This window comes from Arachis hypogaea, unplaced genomic scaffold, assembly GCF_003086295.3.
Source record: "Arachis hypogaea cultivar Tifrunner unplaced genomic scaffold, arahy.Tifrunner.gnm2.J5K5 arahy.Tifrunner.gnm2.scaffold_22, whole genome shotgun sequence".
Lineage (NCBI taxonomy): Eukaryota > Viridiplantae > Streptophyta > Magnoliopsida > Fabales > Fabaceae > Arachis > Arachis hypogaea.
In genome coordinates, this window is record NW_027255450.1 from 370,094 (window position 1) to 389,919 (window position 19,826).

Here is a 19,826-nt window from a genome sequence, read left to right on the forward strand (position 1 = left end):
TGGGTCACGAAGGCTCTTTCCTTGAAACCTAGCTTTCCTAACTCTAACTACCAGACCTTTTGGTCAAGAGGCATTCTCTAACTGATCTATCAAATGCTCTTTCTTTAACAGCTAATAAATCAAGGGCATGCATGTGTGCTAAGGCACAAGGTCCCGTATTGGCACTTTCAGGTGGGCTAAAAAAGAGCCCCAAAGGAAGCCAGTAAGCGAAATCGGAATAAAGGTTAAGTGAAACTTAAGACTTTTGAGGGAGCCTAAGGTGGTTTACTTGCTTACTTGTTAGAGTCAGGCTAATAAAATTCTTGTTTCAAAGCACTTACTTACCAAGGACCTTAATCTAGATTCAAAACCACATGAGATAGGCACATAAATCTCTCTTTCTTTTGCCATCAGTTATAATATAAACGATGGAGCGGGAATATGACTGAAAGATGGTATAGGTAATGGAAAGACTAAATCCAAGCAAGCTTTGTTAGGGGAACTCCCCTTATAGCCTTTCCCCGTGGAAGTACGATTTTCTTTGGTGAAAGGATAGCAGTCAAGCCACAAGAGAAGAGATCATTAACATCGACGCTTCCAAGATCCAACCTAAGAGAGTAGGGAGTTCGGTCAGAGACTAGAAAAGTACGAAATCCTCCTTAGCACAAGCACTAAGTAAGCTCCCAACCTCTCCCTGTAGGTCGAGCACTTCGTTCCTTACTTTCCAGTCTTTTTCTGAAGTTCCAGATAGATTACTGTAAAATAGGTTCTTCTGCCGCTTCATTGTAAGATCGGCATACGAGGGTGTCAGCACTAAGAAAGCAAATCGGACAATAAGGATCAGTACTAAGTTAGAAGGAAACTAAGCATCCGGCCCTAAGCAAAAAAAAAGGATAGTACCGTCAGTGTCATCACTTAATCGGGTACATCTGGGTTGGTGGAAACTAGGTCCGCGTGTAAAAGAAGATCTCCGTTATGGAGTCCCGGCCGAAGCAGGCTCAGGATATGGGCAGCGCATATGACATGACAGACGGTCAGGGAATTCTTTTCTTAATAGAGTACCAGACTTCTCGGCTATATGACCAAAGATCAGGTCTCCGACCAAACTTCCCTTAGCTACTTTGAAACTACACATTTCACACTAAATTCAAAGGGCTTAACGATGCCATAGTCTGTACACGCCTGACTTATCCCTTATTCAGGATTGGTTATTTTCTCATACCGAAACGAACTTAGTTTCTCTAATTCCAACCGGAGCGATGTGGGGAACTTGCACTCCTGATAACAAATAAAAGCTGGATTCTATCTCTTCCTTCTGTGAAGCGTATGATCCTTCGGCACCTCTGGAGGTTTCCAAACCAAAGTAGCGGACTTAGCAGTCCCTACCCGAGTCAAGCCTCATCCTTGGAAGAAGACCTTCCAACACGATGACCTCAGCTTCATGGTTGTAGCTGGTAGACCCCCCTTCTCACTTAAAGGGCGAAGTTCTAAATCTTCCCGGAAGGGATAAGGCATAGCAAGCATGCTAAGAGCGAATCCCTCAGCTTGAAAGCGAGTTTCAGTGATCTGAGGGTGAATAGATAGAATACCGGAATCGGAATTCCACTAGTGAGGTAAGCCCGGTCAGGGCTAATTCGAAGATCTTAGTGAATAGGGCACAGGACAGGGCCTGTCTACAAAAGGCTTTGAGCCACCCTGGCCAAAGTAGCGCTTAATCGTGGTTGGGGCATTCCTTCTTTTTGATGACTTGCTTTAACCCGTACATAGCTTTTCTCAATTCTGACACATAATCGTAATCAGGGTGAGCTTTGCCTTGTCCTTGTGGCTGCTCCATGTCACTTTCTCGATCGAATTCTCCATATAAGAAAGCAGCATTAGGGTCGACTCAAGCAAGGGTTACAGTTACAATCTGACCTAGTTACAGTGTAACAATAAAGTAAGCCTTAAGCAAAACAAAGAGAAAGTTCTTTGCTAAAGAAAAGTTCGCTATAACAGCTCTGTTAAGCACCTCTAGTCACTTTGAATTAAAGCATCTGTTAAGGAAAGAAGAATCAAAGGATTCGTCTTATAGCTCTTTTAAAGCTCAAGTCAGGATTCCCGAGAGAGATTTCTTAAGTAGTGTGCAAGGATGCTTGCTCTAGTCGTGGTCTGTGTATACCCGGGGAGAGAGTTCGCATGAGTTACCGAAAGCAGGTGACCAGCTAGCTTCGTCTATTCTTGTAGGCCTGGGAAGGCGGTAATCTTACTTCCTGTGGAGGTTTTCCAGCTTTGTATGATATGGTATGAGCATTACGGCCTGAGATTAAGACTTTTTATTAGGCCGTTAGGAAGAGATCTTGATATTGACTTACGAGAGCCTACAGCAGTAGAATGAAGTCCAGGAGTTCAGTCGTCTAGGGTGAAGTTAGAGGCCCTAATCCAAGAGAACCATCGGGTGCGGAGCTCAAATGCCCGCCTATGATCTTCCAACCTGGGTATTGAAGTCAAAGTCAGTTGTTTAATTTGTATATTAAATACACGCCTGGCAGGTAAACTGGCTAGTTGGTAGGCCAGGAACTCATAAAGAATAAAGAGCTGCATGAAAGCCTCTTCGATCTCTTGACTTAGGAAAGGCCGATTCCGAGTTAGGAAAGCATTTCGAAGTCGAACGAGCGCAGACTTATAAGGCAGTAGCATTAGGAGCAGATTTAGAGCTTCTAGACGAAAGTCAGGACTTAGAGCTTCCGGAGGTCAGCTCTTCCTAAACCAGGTGAAGAACGTCTTATTCCAGTCTCTTCTATTCCTAGTCCTCCTCCCCTCCTTAATCAGAGAAGGTGGGAAAGCCAGTTCGAAACTAAGAGTTGGGGACGCAAGTCATCCTTAGATGAGATTATGATTCCTTACGGAGTAATCACCCATAAAGCCCGTAGAAAATGGAACAAAGAACAACCAATAAGCCTCGGCAAAAAGAGAAGGCTAGAGCACTCCCAAGGCAGAAGCCAGAGTTAAGTCTCACCAGGGATTCTATTCCAACCTCTGCTATTCCCACGACCTTTAGAGGATATGCCATTGAATTTAGAATCAGATCGTCTCTTCCCCACGGAACTAGTGTCTAGCGAAAAGTGAGGAGTTACAGCTTTGGGTGAATGAGAATCAGATCCTTTATCAACTGATCCTAAGGCTCATCCCGCCTCTGTTCTAGGCTTCAATTACTAAACCCGGTGAATCCATTCCCCGGGAAGTTAGGTAGGCAAGGAATCCAAGCCCGACAGGATGACATTCATCTTTATATATCTCTTAGCCCAGACTTCCGCAGATATAGTAGACAAGGAAGAAAGTAAGAAGAATGGAAGGCTTAAGTTGCAGTTACAGGCTTTCTAGTTAGAGTTAGGAAAGCTCCTCCATTCCAATGCCCTCTGGCCGTCTATTGATCAAAGTGAAGATTAAGAGTAAGTTGAATAGATTCAGGATGATGAAATGCCTTAGAAAGAAGTGACTCCTAGACTTCATTGCTATTGTCTTTTCCCCTTCCAGTGATGATTGAGAAGATGCCTCGGCCGCATAGCCTTAGATTCTATTAGGATTCCTTACAAGACAAGGTCTTTAATTCCCCGTGAAGTTACTGAGTAAAAGAGTCTAATAGGAAGTTACAGCCTTCTTCAGATCAGCCCGAGATAACTCATTCTATTGCTTACTCCCGCCTATTCTATTCCAAAGCCATGGGGCACTTCACAACAACTTACTTGGTCGTCTATGTACATTGAACCTTTGTTTGCGAAAATCTCATACATAAGAGAAGAAAGCTGCTAGCAGAGGGTGGAGGAGTGCTAAACATTCGTGGATGGATCGAGTGAAGTGTACTGATTCCTTTCGAGATTGGGTTGGTGTTCCGTTACAGGGGCCCAGGAAGGAAGTTGAATTTGCTTTGTGGTATCGTAGAAAAAGAAAAGTAGCTGCAGATGAATGCCCAGAATAAGCTGCCTTAGAATAGGCTATGGGACTTGAGGCAGAGAATGTCCTTACTGTCTTAGTTCAGCTAGTCTTATTAATTAGATCACCTGTGCGTGCCTTATAAAGAGAGGGAAGTCCGCCGTCTTGTACTGATCCCCTTCGGCAACTCGGCCGGTGGAAAAGGTTCTATTGAAAAAGGTCTTTCGGTTTCCTCTAAGTTCATACGTCCACTCAGAATGGTTACTGGACAAGACTGAGGTAGCCAGCAGCTTTATTGTTTTATTGTCTGGTCATAAAAACCACAAGGAGTTCCGGGTGGTCTTTCCACCTCAATATAACCACAGCAAACCCGGGAACTTCCTGCCAGTGTATCCCGTATCCCTTCCTGGGTGAGAATCCTTTGAACTATACTAAGCCCTTTCGAGAACCCTCTTTAGGCCCCCGTCTTCTTAGTATCCTGTGCCTGTAAGAAACAAAATTCCCCAATTCAAACTCGGAGAAGGAGGCAAGTGGATTCCCCCCTTGGGGCTACGAAACTAGGCTATTCAAACCAACTAGTCTAGCCAAGCCTTTGAAACCAAAAAAAGCAGTGCCAGATGCCGATTCTATAGCAGCGGATTCTCGGACTCTATCTAAGTAAATTCCTGGCCTTAGCCTGCAAAGAGCCTATTCTATCGCTCTAGTCCCGTAACCAGGAGACTATTAGACCTATTCTGGGCATCCATGTCCTCCTTCCTAGCAACCTCTTTGTTCCTTCAAAGAGCCAATGCCAGCGACTCCTGTAAGCCATAAAGCGACGGGCTAACCGGCACTCCTCCCTTCCTCCTTGTCGGCAGATCGTTTGCTGTGAAGTTTCATGTCGGATTGCACACTAGCTTTGCCTTTCAGTCGAATGAGTTTCACTATTCGTTTCAAATGAGTGTAACTATGTGAAACTAAGGGAGAGGAACTGCCGCATACAAAGCCCATATGGTAAGGTTCTCTTCGAAGGTGAAAAACAACAGCTTGCCCGCTGAGAAGCCTTGACTTCTATTCGGGGCTATGGAGCGCGAACTTTCACTCATGAGCAGTGGGATATGGAAAATGGGAAGTGTTTTAGCCAGGTATGAATGAATAGATTGATTGTCGGTCGAATGGTCTCGGTTCTAGAATGATCAATAGCCTTCTCACCATACTTCGAAGTATGAGGCAGAAGTACTAAAACAAGCACAATATGCACCACTTCCTAACTCTATGCATTATTCATTCCATTGGTCTGGATTACTCGGGTTTTCGAAACTATAACAAATTGGATTGTAAGTATGCTTTTCGTAAGGCGTCTTTCAACGCTTTATTTCTGAGGGTCTACGCCATACCCTTTGCCCGGTCACCGGCCTTCTTGATCTTCTTGCACTGTTGGGAGATGCAGCCTCAATGAGTTGAACTATGTTCAACGAATCCCTCTCCCGTTGGTCGAGTCACTTCGTACCTTCTCTTCTGCCATACTTGCTCTATACATTATATATGTCCTAGGGGTGTTGTATAACAGCTTGCTGCTGATCCCATTCGCGCATGAAGGCTACTAAGGCGTCAAACGACCCTTTGGACGATCGATCTCCCTTCCCCTCTTTCAAGATCAGATCGAGAGTTCCAACAGAACGAGCATTCGCTCTACTTCTTCTTCCCTCTTCAAGCTGCCGAATATAGATGGACGGACTCAGTCAACGGGACTCACAACGATCCAATAGAACGAGAAATTCGACGTTTGTTAAGCTGGTCAAATCTTAAGAACAGGATAATACTTGATGATGGAAATGAGTCCCCAGGGACTACGACTGATGGAAGACTCTCTAGGAGCAGACCCAGTCTTTCCTTTTGATCGGGGATTTCCCCACTCACTGCTTAAAGGGCAGACACATTTTAGACTTTTGTTCCTCTGCGGCCTATGGTTCTGACTAGCCCCCGTTCATCCATAATATCCCATACCCGAAATGGTTTGCTGGGTGTTTCAGGAATGGCAATACCTTTTCAATTCAAGTCGAGCCCGACTCATCTTCTCTTCGTCCTTGACCTTAGTTAGAAATTGGTGTCAAAGCCTGTCCTCAAGCACAGAACGGATACTGGAAGGTGAACGAACAACAACCATTTTCGTCTTTCCAATAGCCAGTGGAAGGTCGAAAAGGCCGGTATGAAATCCTCTTGCCGCAAGGATCGGAAATGACTAATAGAATCAGGTGCACGGAGTTGGATTCCCATGGGCGCAAGCTAGGGGCATTACTTATCTAAATGATCATCTTTGGCGAGTGGGAGTGTTTGCGACCAAAACCTAGTCTAAAGTGTTCAATGCTTATGCTTATGTTAAAAGGATCTTAGGGGCTATCTTCCTATCATTCCCATTTTGGAATCCCTTGCTCAGCGAGTGAGCAAGAGCCATTCTCGATGCAAAGCGCTTATTCTCTTGATTGACTGTGTCACCTTCCTTATCCTCTGGAGTCGCATTGGTAAGGTAAGCAACTGCATTTCGAGCGTCAAGCATAGCCTTGTACTAGGATCTTTCCGCATTGTACTATCGAAGAAGGAATAGAAAGGTAGGGGAAAAAAGCATCTTAGCATTAGCTTCTTGATTCTCCTCTTATAGAGTCATCTTCAAGGCCAGCCAAGCCCTTGTTGAATTTCATTCTCTTATTAGTTCTATTCCATTCCTAAGGAAGGCTATAATGGGCTAACGAATAAGCTAACATGCTATCAGTCCTACCAGATACTCCGGATCTCGTGCTGTAAGTATAAAAGCCTGGTTTGGCAGGAAGTGCAGTAGGTTTGTTTTGAAGTCCCAGCACGGCAGCACACACAGTGGAATTCTTGGGCTAAGCAGTACAAAATCAATCCATTATACCGTATTTCCTGGGTCGTTATCGCCCTTCCCCCGGTTCAGGGTATGGGTTCTTTCTCTATTAAGAGAGTCCCGGTGTGAACTCCCCTACTGATCTTACTCCAGCGGATTCCCGAGAAGCCAATTCTCTCTCTCGATCTACTTTACCGACAAGAGCTCTTAATGAATGAGCAATGACTTTGATTCTAACTATTCAAAGCAGAGGAAATAGAATATTATATAGCCTATACCTTGAAAGGAATGCTTTCCCTCTGGCTTCCCGCGCCAAGCTGTAAGCATAGCGAGTTAGGTATGGGCTCCGTTAAAGCAGATACAAGAAAGAAAGCAAAAAGCATTCTCCTAAGGATCTCGATTACACAAGAATGGAATTTTATTTTCTTCCGCGCATAATCAATCATACTTTAGAACTTCAGGACGGCGTAAAAGGGATAAAGATATAAGTAATTTACCTATTGCTGGACACGCTAAGTCTCCAATATAGGACTAGTCCGAGGAGTTCTGTGACCAATGGTGTCCGAATTCTTGCTTTCAACCTCCTATGCCTCATCCATTAAGGTAAAGGGAGGGCTTTCTGACTCGTTTTCTACTCCATCACAGGTATGCCCTTCGCAGTAAAACACACTAAGTCTTCCGAGAGTGCGAATTGCAGCTTATCAGGGCGGGTTCTTTCCTTGCCTTAGGGTTCGTCAGCCTTTGAGAACTAGTCCGATCTGGTAATTTGCTGTTCATAGGAGTTTAGAGAAGACGCGGGCATAGCTTATGTGTTCTACGTAGTTGGGAGTAACGCTTCTTATAGAGTCTCTTACCCCGGAACTATAGAAGAGAATAGGAACGGGAATCCCCGGCTTTCTAACTTAGTTAGCCTTTCGTTGTCAATCCTAATTACCCACGGAGGGGAAATAGAATGATTTGATGCTTTGTACCTTCTCTGTCTTCAGGAAGCACTAAGTCTTCTTTCATCCCCGGGGACAAAGTCGAAGATGAAATAGTAAGTTCACGGCCTACTTACTTCCAATGGTTGTTTTCCTTGCTGTTAGGCCGATTCTTGCAACTTCTGCGCTTTCCCGCTCTTAGCAGCTCAGGCCGGGATTTTAACAAGATAAATAGGAAGCGTCGGGGAGGGCTTTGACAGCAATAGCATAAATCATTCTCAACATCGATCTGAATATGCTATTTAGGCTTGGAAAGCCATCTAGGAGGCATCTTCTTGAAACTATCCTTTCCGTTTATGATGCTGTAATGGCGTGTAAAGAGTAAGATAGAGGAATCAAGCAAGCACGGCTTGTATTCTCAAACTACGTATGATCTTCTTCCTTGTAGTTATGAGTTACGGTGGTTTTTATCCATCCCATAAGGGACTAGGAATCATTTCTCCGGACTTTCTTGCAAACAAATATTCCTTCATTTCGAACTTCTCATTCATAGGTTCACAGGAGGACAGAAATGTATGAAAACTTGCTTGGGTTCTTTAACGGCTTCTATTTCATCCAATGCTTTCAACTAGCAAATCTTACAAAGCTGGGGAAATTGTCAAAACTAATCAATCAGATTGATTAGTGAGTTCCCCCGATCAGTAATGGAAGAAAAGGGCGTTTAGAAAGAGACGAATTCACTCTGGTAAGACCGTATTGAAGTCTCTCTTCTGTCTCATTCAAGGACGGGCCTTTCAAACACACTAAATCATAACTACTAACTATCTACTAAAACTGTAACGCTCAGTCTGAACTTCCTTACAGAGAGTTCAGTGGTTCGAAGAGGAAGGAAATAAAGACATGATTTAGCTCCTATCCTAGAACACAAACTCTAACTCTAAATAAAACTACTAGCTGCTTTCCTCAAGAGGAATGGAATCCCAGGTTTAGTAATGGAATCCAAGGGTGTTCTAAGTGAATCACAGGACGTGGGAAGAGATGCTAAAGGTATATGGAACGAAGCATCCAAGACTTCTTAAATGGCTTTCGTCTCAATCACAGCAGGACAGGAAGAAAGAGCCTAAAGATCTGTTATAGGATCCTATTGAGCTGATAAAGTAGTCGATTCTAAGGCATTAGTCACAGACTTCAGGGTGAATCCCCCCGTAGTAAGTCCCTACTAGACCAGAGCTTTTACCCGACCCCCTAGCTTCAAGCTAGCCGTCTTGCTACCTTCTTAGGCTGACGGGATGGTAAGACAATAGCAATAGAAAGGTTAGCAAAGATTTGTTTGTAATTTCATCACCGGGTAAGAATCTATTCTAGGCTGCTACTTAGTCAAAGACTTCCCGGTAAGGAAGATTCATTGAATCCTTATCTAAGGGGTAAGAAAAGGGGCTTTCAGAGCCAACTGCATTTCCTAACTATGTTACCACAGAGCCAGATACGGGTTTAGGCAGATCCGAGGTATCAGACTTCTTTACTTGTGACTAAGTCTTACTTACCCATGAAAGAAATCCGTTATGGAGGAAGAGACGATCATCTTAAAAGGCTGCTTTGCCTCCCGCTGTAAGGGATTGTAACTAAACCTTATTAGTTGCTCATTCTCCTCCTGCGGCTTCCTCTCTATTTGCAGTTCGAAAAGGCGGTTAAAGACTAATTAGATCGCATTGCCTTCCTGGTGGTCAATCTAAGGAAAAGCACTCAACTGCAACTAATGAGGAAGACGATGATCAGCCTAGAGCTGCCGGCTTGACTAGCTCAGTAGCTATCTGTTGTTCCGTTGCGTATAGTTCATGGTTAGGCCTTTCTAAAGGCCCTATCTGTATACTTCCCAGGCTTAGCAGGGAAGAAGCAGGAGGCTATCTTACCGGACCGGTGTGAAGAGCCCAAAGGGGATGATCCTCAATGGGTTTTATAAGTGATTACCTAGGATCTGTAATTGAATAGGGGGAAATGCCTACATCTAACAGACCTCCCGCTAACCCAAGTGAGCATTCAAATATCTGTCCAACATTCATTCGTGAAGGTACTCCTAACGGATTGAAGACCATATCAACAGGTCTTCCATCTTGCAAATAAGGCATATCTTGTTTGTCTAAAGCTCTAATGAAGAAAAAGAATGGTCCTAAGATTGCCTACTTGATCCGGTACTTTATTCTTCCCCTGGAAGGTTTTTCCCGGATTTCTTACTATCTTCGGTACTGCTTTTGAGAAGAATGAATCTCAAGTTTCATCCGGCCGGGTTCGTCTATCCTTTCGATACTGATTTCTCTCTCTGCCGTGAGCGATTGAATTGGAACGTGTTTTCCGCTTGTGGGACCATTTTATCTAACTAAGCCTTCGATTCCTTCCTTCGCAGGGAGTTCCAAAATGAGTAGGGTAAGCTTCCTAAGGGTATGGCTTCTCCGGAGCGACTAAGGACACACCCAATCAAACGATCGGTAAAACGGGTCTCCTTTGGTACAATCTCCTCGGCCGAGTATATCCCGTACGGTTGTTTTCAAAAAGTAGTGCAATCGCTTCTGCGCGTCTTACTTACTCTGCTTGGTCGTTCACTACTTTCTGTTATGGATGAGTCCTTTCAGCTCCCCCTCCTTCCTTTTCCAGCGGGAATTGCATTCATTCATTGACCAACTTTATCTATAGAAAACAGCTTTTGAAAGCCCCTGTAACCCCACCAATCATTTCTGATATCTTTAGTTTAAATGCCAGCTATAGCCTTTTGAGAAAGAGGTGACTCTTCGACTCTCATCCGGGGTTCCTGTTATGAGGAGTAACGTCTTCTTTTTATCCCTGACTTAGGGAGTACTGGCATTCAAGTCAGGATACTAAACCTTTGAGAGTGGATGAGTTCCGGTAAGAAGGAGTAGATGGAGGGAAGACTTTTTCCGGTAGTTTCCTATTCCTTGAGCTGGTAGGTGGGTATGAGCTAGTAACCCTAGGAGGAGGTAAAGAAGGAAGGACGAGAGCGAAAAACTCTCCCTATCTAACTCCTATCCTATAGGATAGAGGTTATTCAGGGAGAGTTTAACCTAAGGTAGTAACCAACGGAAGAGTTCTCCTTTCTCTTTACTACGTACGAAGCGGAATAGCTACCCCATTTGCTACGCCCTTTGATTTCATTATGAGCAATAGATCAGATGGGGATTAATTCGTACGGGAAGTAACACACCTATAGTAATAGTAGCGGACCAGTATTATCTCGCATCGGACATGTTGAGTTGGACGCTTTCCCAGTAGATGCACCTCACTTAATAGATAAGGTGCTTATCGGTCGCTACCACACCGGCAGTCATCTCACTTGTGCGAGCAAGGTTCAAAATACTATTTATTTTTAATCCGTCCTTCTATCAATCAAGAAAAGAACCAAGCTAAAGCTTGCCTACATCCTTCAATTCAAGGCCTTAGGTCAATCAGTCCCTTGCTTCTGTTGACTTCTCATCGAATCTTTCCATTAAAAATCAATTTCTATTTCTCGAGGCATATGAATAAGATAGATATGCCACTAACTCAAGTGCCTTGATTCAACAGCGGCACCGTCTATTGCGAACATAGCACTGGATGAAAGCAATTCATGAAACCGGAAAGAGCCAAGCAGCTGCTATTTGAACAACGGATTCAGCCATTGAAGAGAATATCTACAACTTCTGACTCCACTTCTAGTATACTGGATGCAACCTATTTTGACACAACCGATTCTGGCTATAGCACCAGCGCATTCCCTGACTTCCTTTCTTCTCTCAGAACATTCTCTTCTTCACGAAGAAGTTAATCTTAACGCACAGAAGCAGGAAAAGAGTGCTTTGGTAGGTCAGTCGGTACTGTAAGTAAGTCGGCTTAGAAAGACTAGAAAGGACGTAGTAGGAAGATTAGAGGACCTATGCCCTTCGCTTTCGAGGACTAGTAGCCCCTCCTCTAGTAGCTATGGAGGCTTTAAGAAAATTCTTAGTTTTTGAACTGGAATGCCTTCGCTTGAAGTGAGGGAGAAGGTGCGTGAATTCCCTTCAAGACAAGAAGAGGAGCTTTAGCTTTAGAGCGCCCAGAGGAGTCAAGATCCGCTATTCTATTCCTATCTTTTGATGCTTAGCTGCTCTTCCGCAACTGGTTTTGAAACCTATATGTCTTCCGGAGGGCTAGCTCATCCTTGAATCCGCTGGGTTAATGGGAAGCTCAAGAAGGATGGGTATTGCGCCCGAGTGAGCGAGTTCAAGGTAGTCATAACCCTTCCTTCCTTTATAACCTGAAGTCAGTCCGGCGAAGCCCGCTAATAAGGAAGAAGCAAGGGTACGAAGTAGGCTCGAGCAAAGCGAGAGGACCATAGTACGGGTAGGGGGTATCCTATTCTATTTCCTTCCTTTCGTTTTTGTCTTCCACATGCCTCCCTATCAGTTCAGTCGAGCTACAGCGAAGAGGACAGAAAGGCCAGTGGAAAAAGATAAATAAGAGAATTCATTCCTTGATGACTAAGGTTGTAGGAGTCAATTCCCAGGTCTTTCCTCCTTGAATCCGTAGCAGGTCTTTAGCTTAAACAGCCTCATTTCGATAAGCTTTTCATAGAAAGCGTAAGCTTTTGAATCGTCACTATTTAAAGAGAAGAAAATCTGATTATGAGAATGAAATCTTCGTCTTCCTACGGCCCTAGGGATTAATTAAGTTACAATATTCTTTTGAATTCATAAACATGGAATTTTCTGTAAGAGCTGCGGAACTAACAACTCTCTAGTCATTAATGGTCTCATTGGTACCCTTTCTTCTTGTCCCGAAAGCTTTTATTTCATAGAACGACTTGCCCCACTGTCATATTAATTTCCTCTTCAAGCTTGGAGGATGAATCCACCTCCCCCTCAGTGGAAATTCCACTTTCTTCAGATAGATTCCTTACGATCTGGAGAGGATCCTTCAAAGCATCCAAGTTCTGGCTAACTGCCACAAGACTTTGATCTAGAAAAGTATGCGGATCCCGGAGTGCTTTGAGAATCACCTCTTGTCAAAGCCTTAAACTGGATGTGGGGGCAATTTCAGTACTTAGGCTCTGAGACCGGGAACCCTCATTGGCAGAGCACCGAGTAGGTTTTTAAGAGAACCGAGCAATGCACGACGCGCAAGGCGCGAGGAGCCACTCGAAGTAGAGACCGAACTGATTGGGGGCAACTGAGGAAGAAGGTTCGTATACGTAAGAATACTGGCAAATTCAGGCAAGATTAAATTAAGGATAAGGGACATTCCCTTAGCTTGGTTTCAAGGGAGAAATCGGAGTCACCGTGTGAGAAGCTTGGGTACCTTCACCGGGGGATCCTTAAGAGGGAGCCACAGAAGCAGAAGCTAACGGAGCCGGAATATTGGAGCCAAAGGATACCGCCTTCTCAACTGTCTTTTCTACATGTTTACCAGGCATTGCTGGCTCAGGGGAAGACGGGCTCTCTGAATCGTCGTTTTTTCTAGGGCCACCCAGACTTTGTTTTCCCTTCAGCTCAGCCCCCTTTCATTCGCTTGCCCTCTTTCAGTCCTTCTGGAAAAGATTCGTTACCCGATTATGACTTGCTTCTCAAGAAGCTACTAATTTGAATGGACGCTTCCTAACCACCGCACCGGTATCTATATTAAGTCACGAAGGCTACAACTGGGACTAAAAAGAGAATACAAAAGGGAATCTCTCAGGCCTGTCCGCCACAACCGGAAAAGGGACCTGCTGTACAAATCTTTCATTTAAGTCTTTTGTTGGGAGGAATTTCCTGCCTTGCCCTCTTGCTGTATATCAGTTCTCGCTTATCCAGCCGAAAGAAAAATCTCTACGATCTCCAAAGCCGACTTCCACTAGTGCCTCACACGGGAACGCTCTCACCGTACGCTAGAAAAAAGAATAAGATGCCAACAAGTAAAGATTCTGCCACCGGAAATGGAGAAGCCAATCCTGCATAATAATGAAAGGATGCCGCCACCAAATGAAGACAAGACCCACCATAGGGAGAAGGAGCAATTAGAGCACTGCAGTTCCCGTCCTTATAGTTCTCGTCCTGCCTTCCCAACAGGACAGACAGGTTTGCGACTGTCGGAGGTTCGAAATGAATGGGGAAGGTTCAAGTATACGTCACGTTGCAATACAGATAATTGAAAGAGCGCAACTACCACTTTTTCTCTCCTTGAGCGAGATTGAACAACTTATGATAAAGGATTTCCTTTACTATCCCAACCTGATATTGCGAAGAAGCTTGAATTCGTTAAGTAAGTTCACTTAGAATGGTTTGGCAATTCCCTTGTTAATCAAAAAACTTTCATTTAGTATGATGGCAAGCTGCCGCAGTTAGTCCGCAATTACTTTAGCCTTCGTAGTACCCTTAGGAAGATGCGCTCACGGCGACTCAGTTTCAGAGCTAGAAGTCCTTTTATCATCATCTTACTCCATACCTGGTTATACCTGAACTAGTACAGCAGGTTAGACTTAAAAAAGAATTCATGCTTCTTCGCAATATAAGGCAGAAATTGACAACAAAGGATGAGATTTAGTGTTTATTCATGAGGATGTCATAAGAGAGGTTAGGCGACATGGTCTAACCTGCGGCAGCTATGAATTTGTCCACCTTTTATCGAAATTGGGTGGGTGAATTCCTATTCCATTTGCATCTCGAATTCAATGTCTTCAGTCAGCTCTTCCGTCTAATCTATCAGTTTCATCTAGATTGCATTCCATATCAAGAAATTACTCTATTAAGATATATATGTTATTTGTGTGCGTAAATGAGTGCAAAGACCAGGTTCTACCACTGCAGGGCTCAATCATGCTAGTTGGGCTATATGCTTCACACATGCAAGTCGAATGACGTTTTCTTGGAAACGGGAGTGAACGAAGGACCAACGACGATGAGGCTAATTATTTAGATAAGCATTTGCCTTAACCTTAAAGCGCTTAAGAAGTAGGCAGGTAAGGTAGTCTATAGGCCGATTGTTGTACTCCTGCACTAAAAACACCCTAAGCGAACTTGTCGTAACGGTTCCGCTTGGGGCGCTTCTTGCTGCAAAAATAGCATATCATCTTTCAAATTCATAAGAGAAGAAAGTGGTTAGCCTAGGGCAGATTCCAGGCAAGGTATGCTTAAAAGCTCTCCGAGTTCACAGGTGTCCTAGCTTATGCCCTTTTTAAATCACTCTCCTCTGGTCAGCTGGCGCCTTTACATCAGTTCCAAGGCAAGCAGGTGATGATGGAATCAGAACTTGAAGATCCTATTTCAGTCTCTGGGTAAGATTTCTCTATAATAGCAGTTCCTGTCCCGTATTATAAAGTGACTCTTTCGTCCCTTTCAGTTCTCGTGCCCCCTCTCTTCCATAGTCATTCCAGGAGAGTTAGTTGAAGCATCGCTACCAAAAGCATAAATTAAGGTCCCAAGGATAATAGCCATAGCTAATGCTTTCCTATCTTAAGACCTTACTCCTGCCAGACAGAGAGCGAGTTAGAGTTGCCTGGCTGCCAGTTTCCTTAACCAAGTGTGAGCAAGTCTAGAAGTCTCCTTCTTTTTCAAGCCAGGCGGAAGGACCCGCAGGAAGGGGATAGGGAAGAGGTCCATATAATAAGTAGGTCCAAGCATCCCTCTAGGCTTTTGAGCCTAGGTGGCCGGAAAAGCACTCTTCTCAATCCAGCTAGCAATGGATATGGATATTATGCAAGCTATTGACTTGAATCTCCGGGCCATCAGAAAGTTTGACGTTGGGACTCTGCCCGTTCCAGAATTTACTTCAAACGAAAACGCGGGAATAGAGAATCCCGGGAGCAGGGAAGACACTCGTCTTTGAAGCCGACGTTAATAGCAGGCCCAGTCAGGGAAGGGGGGTAAGGCAAGTGAAAACCATTGAGTCCCGCCCTGTATCTGTAAGCCATTGAGTCTAGCTCCGGTAAGAAGGAATAAGAACACACACAACAAAAGCTGTACTTCTGGAATGCGGATGTCTGGAAGGCATCAATCATCCCAGAACTAACCGATCCAGCTGTAACCTAGTCAAAACAGTAGGTCATCCAGATTCGAAACTGACTTGGGAGAGTAGGCCTCACCACTAAACACCAGCTTCACAGGCGAGCTTAAGGCAGAAAGCCAATGCTTCACACTGACCCAATCGGAAGGAAGCTAAATCAGTGACACGCGAAAGCCAAGAGCATCAGTGACGGGGTCAACATCCTTCCGAGAGGACCGCTCTAGTTGTTGAATGGTAGATCCTACGCTTCGTAACATACAGCTAAATAAAGCCCCTCAAAACCATTCCTCACTTGCTTGTGAATTGGCTTTGAAATGGCTTCCATCTAGTACAACTAACTTTATTTCCGCCTCTTCTAAGGCAAATCGGATTCTCGCATTGTATCGCTTTGTACAACTACACTAAAAGAAAAGCTTCGTCCTCCTCCTTCCCGGTTTGGATAGAGAATGGTGTTTTTGAACATGGCTGCCCCTATTTGAATAAGGCTGGATGATATATAGGAAGCTGTTTAGTTTACCTCGGACAATTGACTTCCTTGCTACAGCAAAGGAAATGTTTCGAACTACGGAACCGAATTGATAGCCTATCCCGTGAATAAAGCCCCGAACCCTCACAAGCGCTGGACTAGCAGCCTCGCCTATCCAAACTAGTAATTCAATTCCCCATGGAAAGGTGTCGAAGGAATAGAAGACAAAAGCAAGTTCGTGCCACTTTAGGATTTTAAGTTACCTCCGAAATAACCATACATAATACGGGCTTTCCATTGTTCTCGAACAAGAACAGTAGCGGGAAGTAGCCTAGCCTTGCTAACGGTTTTAAACCTTTATACCTCACTCAGGGCATAGCTCGAATCTAAGTAAGTTTAAGAAAAGAATCGTCTGTGAACAAATCGGCTCTTGCAAGAGAAGAAAGATCCATAGACAGCAAAAGAAGACTTTCGCTAAACAAGAGACAGCTTCACAAAAGAAAGAAGTCAATTCCTTATTCTATTATAGGTAGCGCGCACAGGAAAGAGAGAAGAGCGACAACAAGGTATCAACCCACTTTCAAGGAAGAGAACTGAGTGCTATCAATCCTCCACAAAAATCATTGTACGCACGAGTAGTAGATGAGGGATGGAGTGAATTAGAGAAAGTTTCTCACAGAACAAAGGGAGAAGAAAGAAAATAAAATATAAAAGAACTTATAATAGAATCCCAACGGACCCATCTAACTAAAATACAGCCTACAGTGAACCAGCTGTTCACAAGGATTGCTATAATGGCGTGGCTTAAAGGCGTAGCTTTTAGTTTCATGCGTAGCCTTTTTTTTGGCTTGGACTAGGATTAGCGTGGCACTTGCACTCTGCTTGAACCGGGTTCCCTACTCTAATAAAGTAAGTGCCCCGAGGCTAGGTCTCAATCAATATAAAGAAAAGCCATCACTCTTAGCGCTGTCTCTTCAGTTGCGTACTCATTAGCCTAGTCTAAAGCTAGTTCAGCGAGGTAGTTTACTTGCTGACTCGATAGAGTTTGGGTACGACTCAGCTCTTTGAAAGCTTTCACCTCGACTAGAAGGAAGAAAGAAGCCTATAAGTATGTCTACCTTCCGCCTTGTCCTTAGATAGAAGAAGAACAGGAGAAGCAAGAATGGCAATAACCGTAGCTATTTCCGCTTCGGAATTGCTACTAGAAGGGAGTTCTCACCGGGAAAATCTCTTTAGAGAAGCAAAGTCCTAATCAAAGCAGCAAAGCAAGGTAAGTCAATTCTTTCTTTTAGGATAGATCCAAAGTGCCAGCGATTTAGGTGTTGGAGGAGTAAGGGCTTTTAGCCTAGGAAGACGACGGTGCTAGAGAATCAGTGAATGGGGGAATAATGATAGTCGAAGGGAGGTAGCGGTCTAAGCCTCTTAGGCTTGGCACAGGAACTCTTCTCTCACCCGCAGGAAGGCTGTGATGTGACCCAGTAAAGTGCCCAGAGGTAGGATGAATTGAATTAGCTAACGAATCTTCCGTAATGCTTGCAAAGAAATAAATAAGAAGAAAGTCTTCTGCCCAATGTCAATGTGGGGCGACTCGGAACGAATGGGAATAAGTGAATCAGAAATGAACTTATATAAGAGAGAGCAGAATAAGCGGTCTTGTGGGAAGGGGATGGAGAAGCGGATTCCTACTTCTTAATAGAATAGCTTGATCGACCACCATCCTTATTGACCTTCCCTCGGGTTGGTATGCTTGTGTGTCAAGCAATCCCGCTTCGGTAGCAGACTTCGGTCAAGGAAATCGCTTCAAGCAATGGCTTTGGATCGACCTGACTTCTTAGAGAGTAAAGCCAGTGAATGAATGAAATCCGTTGAATGAATAAGTCTTTATGGCTCAAGCAGCTAGCGGACCTCCAACATTGAGAAAGTCAAGCATGTCAGCACGCCCCCTACCCATGTAGTCGGCTTCCCGGTAGTTTGCGGGACGCTATTGGAATCGGTCTATCTAAATGGCCTATCTCCGGATGTATGTATTCTTGAAGTCCATTTATCTTCAATTCCCGGGCATTGATTGAGAGGGAATAGACATCCCCACTGAACGAGGAAGGCAGCAATCTCCTTAAGATAGAAATAGAAGGGCAATCCCCAAAAGAAGCGGCCAGAGGAGAGATTCATTAATAACGGATCTCGACCCCATATCATACGTACAAGAAATTTTCCCTTCTTCCCATATCACTCATTCACATTTAATATCATTCCCTGCCAATATTCTTGTTTAAGACAGATCGCTTCCCCCGCTACCCTCAGTTAGCGGGGGCAACGGGGGGCCTAGTCGATGTAGGCCCTCAAACCAAACGGCGGGCACGCCCAGCTTCTTAGTCAATCGGCACTTTCGTCTTGTTCTATATCGAGATATTCCATTCAAGTTAGACCACCTGCATCTGATCTGAGTCAGCAGAATCTAAGCTAGTTGCGGGTGGGATAGGGGCGCACTAGTGCTAAAGCCTACATATAGCTAAAGCTAAGGAACATACGAAGGTATTCAATTGCTTGCTACAAGTCAACTTGCTTCCTTCTTAGAGGAAGGTTTGAAAGAACTTACTCGAGGAGTAATAGCACGATACAGATGGTATGAAATCACTCGCCCTATAGAATGAAGGGAAGGAAAGGAGTGAAGATTTCTAGGGCAAGCACGAGGTCTGGTTCAAGGCAAGGTATAGCTTAACGGAATGAAGCAGAATTAGTCTGTATAGATAGACTGACTTGGAGCCTTCCTTCACTCCTTATCGGAAAACTTTGTATCTCGCTTAGAAAGAGTGATCTCATACCGCTTCCTATCGGTCTCAATCCTAAGACAGCAACTGCTGGCGAAGGCCCTTAAAGAATAACCCCCTACCCTCTCCTTAACTTATCGAATAGGGGCGAGTCATTCATCTCGAGCTACTAAGCCAAGGGTAGCCACTCTAGCAATTGAATACCTTCCAGACCCGGTACTGATGAAGAACAATACTCTAGCTAAAAGAAAAGAAAATGCATTCCTGAATGAATTCAATCCGGCCTGAGAGTGAAATAGAGAAGTGAGATAGAGAAGGGAGTTGTAGTTCTGAGTTTGTAGTTGGAGTTCGTGAGCCAATAAGTGAGCTTTTTCAATCCTCTCGAATCATAGACATGAGGACCGGGAAAAGGCATTAGTTGGCCGGCCTTAAGAAAGAAATTCTACATTATCGATGCTTTCGCGCTAGTCATGAATCCGTCCTGGGATATCTTGATTATCTTTATGATGGCAACTCCCTTGGGGGAATAAAGAATCGATCTTTCTTTTAGTTGTTGAATCTCTCTTTGATTGGTCAATGTGTGATATTCCGAATCCTCATTCCTAATGGAATCCCTGGATTGATCAGAAGATCCTTTCAATTGGCTAGAATCCGTTACTTGAATGAAACTAGATCTCGTGGAATCATATTGAATATTTGATGATACATTCCGTACCTTGCTAAAAAACCGATCCTTGTTTACCAACCACACATTGTCTAACCAAATCCAATTCTCTCTCGATATGCTCCTCAAAAAATCCGATTCGTGCGGATTCTTCCCCCAACTAACGAAGAGATCTTGGCGGAATTGCCACATATGAAATTGAGCACAATTTTGCAAAGAAATAGCCCGCTTGTTTCTCAAGAAGAGATGGGAAACATGCTCAATATCATTTGAT

The 19,826-nt window shown here is 44.1% G+C and overlaps 1 protein-coding gene across 1 annotated transcript in view; it reads right to left on the reverse strand.

The window, feature by feature from the left end:
* Positions 1–5,870, reverse strand: part of LOC114926179 (ATP synthase subunit alpha, mitochondrial) — a 9,418-nt gene extending 3,548 nt beyond the window's left edge. Inside the window, exon 1 of the mRNA XM_029296749.2 lies at positions 1–5,870. This exon is cut by the window's left edge and continues 3,548 nt beyond it. The gene's annotated coding sequence lies outside the window, so the exon portion shown is untranslated.
* Between the last annotated feature and the right edge of the window lie 13,956 nt (positions 5,871–19,826).